This window comes from Nelumbo nucifera, chromosome 4 (genome assembly GCF_055504915.1).
Source record: "Nelumbo nucifera cultivar China Antique chromosome 4, China Antique-T2T, whole genome shotgun sequence".
Taxonomy (NCBI): Eukaryota; Viridiplantae; Streptophyta; class Magnoliopsida; order Proteales; family Nelumbonaceae; genus Nelumbo; species Nelumbo nucifera.
In genome coordinates, this window is record NC_142652.1 from 79,629,541 (window position 1) to 79,635,540 (window position 6,000).

Genomic DNA, 6,000 nt, shown 5'->3' on the forward strand with positions numbered 1-6,000 from the left:
CGCTTCAGTGTCATAGGTGAGGTTAAAGGGGGTTTCTCCTGTGGCGGTTTTTTCCATGGTTCGGTGAGCCCATAGAACACTTGATAGCTCATCCGCCCACAACCCTTTAGCTTGGTCTAGTCGCGGCTTTCAGTCCACGGATGATAGCTCTGTTCATTACTTCTGTCTGGCCGTTTGCCTGCGGGTGTGCGACCGATGTGAAGTTCTGCCGAATTCCCATATCTTGGCACCATTCCTGAAACTTGATATCCTCGAACTGCTTGCCATTGTCGGAGATCAGTACCCGAGGTAACCCGAAGCGACATACTATGTTCTTCCAAAAGAAGTTCTGTACGTTTCGGGCTGTAACTGTTGCTAGAGGTTCAGCTTCTATCCACTTTGTGAAGTAATCTACCGCCACCACTAGGAACTTCCTCCCACCTGTTGCTGGCGGGAATGGCCCTAGGAGGTCGATGCCCCATTGCGCAAAGGGCCATGGACTGGTGAGGTACTTGAGGTCGGCGGCAGGCTGATGGTGGATATTGGCATGCTTCTGACACTTGTCGCATTTTCTGATAAGCTCGACGGCCTCTGCCTTCATCGTTGGCCAATAGTACCCTTGTTGAAGTGCCTTTTGGGTGAGGACTCTGCCTCCCAAGTGTCCGCCGCACAGACCTTCATGAGTGTCGCGGAGTACGAGCTCGGCTTCGGCAAGTTGCAAGCAACGCAGGTAGGGAAGTGTGTAGGACCGTCGGTTCAGTCGTTCGTCTATTATGACGTATTTGGCTGTCTGGCACTGCACCCTCCTGGCTGCATTGCGGTCCGCAGGGAGGGTTTCATCTAGCAAGAAACTCGCGAGTGGGTCGATCCAGCTCGGCTCTGCTTCAAGGACGGGAGCGACCTCCTCGGCCCCACCGAGAATGCTAGGCCGAGGTAAGTCCTCTATGTACACGGTTCTCATGGTGTTGTGACTCGTGTTGGCTAATCGGGACAGGCCGTTGGCCTAAGTGTTCTTTGACCTCGGGATTTGCCTGATGAAGTGTGACTGGAAGTTGAGCAGAGCCTCCTTTACTTTTGCCAAGTAGACGATCATAGTCAGCTCGTGTGCTTCGTATTCGCCCGTAACCTGGTTGACCACAAACTGGGAATCGCTGCAGATAACTATGTGTTTTGCTCTTACCTTTTGCGCTAGGTTCAGCCCAGCTATCAATGCCTCATACTCCGCCTCGTTGTTGGATGCCGCGAACTCAAAGCGTAGTGCGTATTCCAATTTCGTGCCACCCGGGCCGCGCAGCACTATTCCAGCCCCGCTGCCCTACTGGTTCGAGGAGCCATCTACGTGAAAGATCCAAGGCTCCTCATCCTAGTTCGCATCTAGCCTTACCAGGAGAGATGCCACACTGGCTGCTACTTCACGGGGTTCAGACTCTATTGGTTTGGGTGCTCCAGGCTCACCCGAACTGGAGATCTTGGGCTCAACCGGCCTAGGGACTTCGAGGTTGAACGTGCACTCAACGATAAAATCTGCTAAGGCTTGGGCCTTAATAGCAGTTCGTGGCTTATACTGGAGGTCGTACTCGCTGAGCTCGATGGCCCACTTCGTCAGCCGACCGGAAACCTCGGGCTTGAGTAAGACTTGCCTTAGAGGTTTGTCAGTCAAGACGATGACAGTGTGAGCCTGGAAATATGGGCGGAGTTTCCGAGCTGAAATTACCAGTGCGTATGCTAGCTTTTATTTGTGGGTATCTCGTCTCTACTCCCTGCAGAATTTTACTAACATAATAGATGGGTCATTGGACCCGATCTACTTCTTTTATTAGTACCGAACTGACCACCTCGGCGCTTGCCGAGAGATATAGTTCTAAGACCTCACCCTCCTCGGGCCTGGTTAAGATCGACACACTAGCGAGGTAGTTTTTTAGCTCGTCGAACATGAGCTGGCAGTCTCGGGTCCATTCGAACCTTTTGCCTTTGATTGCTTTAAAGAAAGGCAGACAGCGGTCTGCCGATTTGGACATGAAGCGACTCAGAGCGGCTATGTGGCCATTTAGCCTCTGAACCTCTTTTACTTTTCGGGGTGGTCTCATATCTAGGATGGCCTTTATCTTGTCTGGGTTGGCCTCAATACCGCGCCAGTTGACAATGTACCCTAGGAACTTACCCGAGGTGACATCGAAGACACACTTGTTTGTGTTCAGTTTCATGCTAAATTGACACAGAATTTGGAAGACAGAATCTAAGTCTTGTTTTAATTCCTGTGAAAACTGTGTCTTGACGACCATGTCGTCTACATAACATTCTATTTTCGTACCAATTAAGGGCCGAAACAACTTTTTCACAAGTCTTTGGAAGGTTGCCCCAGCATTCTCTAATCCGAAGGGCATGACCTTGTAGTAGTGCAGGCCGAACTCGGTTATGAAGCTGGTTTTTTCCTCATCGAACTGGTCCATCCTGACTTGGTTGTAGCCCGAGTAGGCGTCCAAGAAGCTTAGCAACTCATGTCCCCAGGTCGCGTCCACTAGGCGGTCAATTCTGGGGAGGGGGAAGCAGTCTTTCGGGCAAGCTCGGTTCAGGTCGGTGTAGTCGACGCACATGCGCCACTTGCCGTTTGCCTTTTTCACCAGCACTGAGTTGGCTACCCAGCTCGGGTAATGAACTTCCCTTATGAAGTTTGCTACGAGGAGTTTTTCGACCTCCTCTAACGCTTTGGGGCTAAGTTACATTTCTTCTGTCTAATGGGTCTAACTACAGGGTCAGTATTAAGTTTGTGAGTTATAAGGTTGGGGTCAATACCGGGCATATCGGCCACGGACCATGCAAAGATATCTAAATTTTAAAGTAAGAAACTCACCAGTTTGGTTCGTAGAGGTTCCTTGACGGAAGCACTGATCTGTAGCGTCCGAGCCGGGTCCACAGCCGAAGTTGGGAGTGCGACAGTTTCCTCTATGGGCGAAGCTCGTTCCTCGCCCTGCTCCGTAGGCCGCTCCAGTTCGAGCTCATCGGCCGCCTTGGTTTTTCCCTTCAGAGTGGCAACATAACACTTGCGGGACTCAAGCTGGTCGCCCTGCGCTACCCCCACACCGAAGTCTGTAGGGAACTTCATTGCCAAATAGTTGGTGGAGACTACTGCCCGTAGGACATCGTGGTTGAGTCTGACAGCACAAGGCCATGTGCCGACTTCCACAGGTACTGTTATTTTCTCAAGGGGCCTGGCTTCCTCTCCGCTGAAGCCCACCAGAGGAGTGTTCGCAGGCTTCAACTCGCTTCTCTGCAACTGAAGTTGGTCGAACGCCGACTTGAAGAGGATGTTCGACGAGCTGCCTGAATCCACAAGCACGCGCCTGACTTCGAAGTCGCTGATCCTTAGTTTTATGACAAGCGTGTCATCGTGGGGGTAGTGGACCCCTCGCGCATTGTCTTCTGTGAAGAAGATTGGTTCTTCCGTCTTCGGCCTCTTTGGAGGGTTCTGTTCTTCTCGGGCCGCTTCGTGAACTGACGTCCGGGCCGTTGCCGAAGTACAACCTGCTACCACCGAACCTCCCACTATCACGTGGATGGTTCCCCGAACTGGCCTCTCTTCCGGAGGCTGTCTTTGCGACGGTTCGGCTGGCCTGCTGCTGGATTAGGGGCATCCCTTCCGTGCTCCCCTTGCCGACCTGTCTTATTATTATTATTATTATGCTGTACAAAATTTCTCAAGTACCCGCGACGGATGAGTCCCTCTATCTCGTCCCGTAGATTATTACACTGTTCGGTACTATGACCGTGATCCCTATGGAAACTGCAGTATAAGTTTTTATTTCTCTCGTTTGGGTTTCCTTTTAGGCGAGGTGGCCATTTTACGTATGGGGCGTCTTTGATCGTCATCAGGATCTCGGTTCACCTCGTGTTTAAGGGTGTGTAGTTCGTCTGAGCTGCTAAGGGAGTTCGGAACGGCTGGCTCGGCTTCATCTCCCGGGCCGGGTTTTTTCTTCTGTCAACTGGGTTGGAGGGCTCGCCTTCCCTCTTCCTTTTCTTGACCCCGCTTTCGGTCTTTTGGTTGATCTCTTCCTCTGTTCTCATGAACTTATCCGTGAGCTTAAGGAATTTGGCTACGGTCGCGGGTTGGTTAGCTACCGTGTGCCATTTGAACTCCTTGTGTGTTACTCCTCTCTTGGCCGCCGCGAGCTGCACCGTGGGGTCCAGTCGCGGTATCTGCAAGCATGCGTCATTGAACCGTTTGACGTGGTCATTGGGGTCGAAGGACCCATCATACTTGTCTAAAGGGGGGAGCTTGAAGTCTCTAGGCATGGGGACTGCAAGGAGTTCTGATGAGAGGGGGGGGGGAGGAACTGAGAGAATAAGGGCAGCTTTTACCTCGTCCGAGCTTGTCTCTTCTTTACCTCTGAGCTCGGGCAGGACACGGGTGGCAATTCGGCGACTTCGCCGGCACCTTCATTGCTGAGTGGGCCTGGTATTGGCACTGCTGGCCTCTGTGTTGCCGAGCTCGATGGGTCTGGACTGTTGGTAGTCTGCCGCTAGGATGCTGAATCGATTCTTTGTCAGTGGGAGCTCAGACTTGGAGTGCCGAGATACTGACTTGGCGGGCGAGGTTCCCGACCCACCAGCAAGCTCGAGGCGGGGGTGATTTTTCTTTCCCTTCGGCCCGGGGATGAGGCCTTGCTCTTGGGGGGGTTCTGAAGTTGGGAGGTTTCTCCTCGGTGATGGCGTCCACCCTGAGGGGAGGGCTTAACCGGCTTTGGAGCAGGGTGCCAAGGTGGAAGCTGTGGTTGGTTTAGAGGCAATTGGGGGAACTGGTGCTGATAGTGATACTGAGAGATGTGGTGCAGTACTTGGTGCTGCTAAAGCTGATGTTGCTGGAATTGTTGCATTTGAGCTTGCATTGCCCACATGCATTGCATCAGGTCATCAAACTAGTTCTGACTGGTCGCCAGGGGGACAACAGTTGGTTCGGTAAAGGTTGTTTCGACAAGGAGAGGAAAGGGGACGTTCATGGCGGGAAGGTTTACGGGCACCACTGTTCGTAGCGCATTCAGGTCGGGGATCCCATCCACCGGAAGGGGGATGGTGAACTGTCCGATGCACACCACGGGGACTTGAAGTTGTTCCCCGGTGGTGTTCATCTCCGTGCCACGTCCGGCATTGCTGGAAGAAGCCATGAGTGTTGGGGTTTTTTGGAAAAAAGAGGTTATGAGAGTTTTAGAGGGAGGCTTTTAGAAGCTTTCCCACAGACGGCGCCAATTGATGGTGCGCAATCCGGTTGGTCCTAGCTGTCAACGATCTTGCCTCGGGCTGGAGCACAAGGTGCCTGAAATGGGGGAGAAAGCGAGTAATCTCCGGGGAAGAACCTGGTGAGAATGCTTCGAAGCTCAATTTAGTATTTCCTCAAAGGCAAGATAAAACCAGATGGCGCAAAGTTCACATACCTTGTTCTTGGGGGGTAGAGAGCCTTTTATAACCACTTCGCGCACTCACTCCTAAGCTTCTGTCAGATCGGGTATGATTATCCCTGCGCTTTTGCCAGTTCGGGTGTCATCAGCTCTATTGGGGCAGAACTGCCACTGCTCTCTTTGTCGGAGCCGTCTCTGTAACTGGGGATGGCGGTTGGTAGGTGGCGGTGGCAGGTGGCCGTTGAAGTGCGATTGTCAAGCGTCAGATCCCAAGTCAGTCAGGTGCGCCTCCCCTGGATACGGACTCCTTCGGTGTCAGGTACGGTGCGGTTGTTCAGTTCGGCGTCCTGGAGGTGAAGTGCTGGAGTGGTGTGCGAGGTGAAGTCTTGAGTTCAGATAGAGGTGTGGCCCGAACTGCCATGGGGCAGGCCAGTTCGGGTTGTTGCTTTTTGTGTTTGTAAGGCTCGGGGTCCAAGGGAGAGCTCGGGCTCCTTTTGGGGAGTTCGGGCTCCTTGTAGGGAGTTCGGACCGCTGATTCCTCCTTTGCCATGTGTTGAGTGGTTACGAGGTCGGGCCAAATCTTCCTTCATCATTTGTATTGCACATATTTGTAATTTGTACTTCTTCCAAA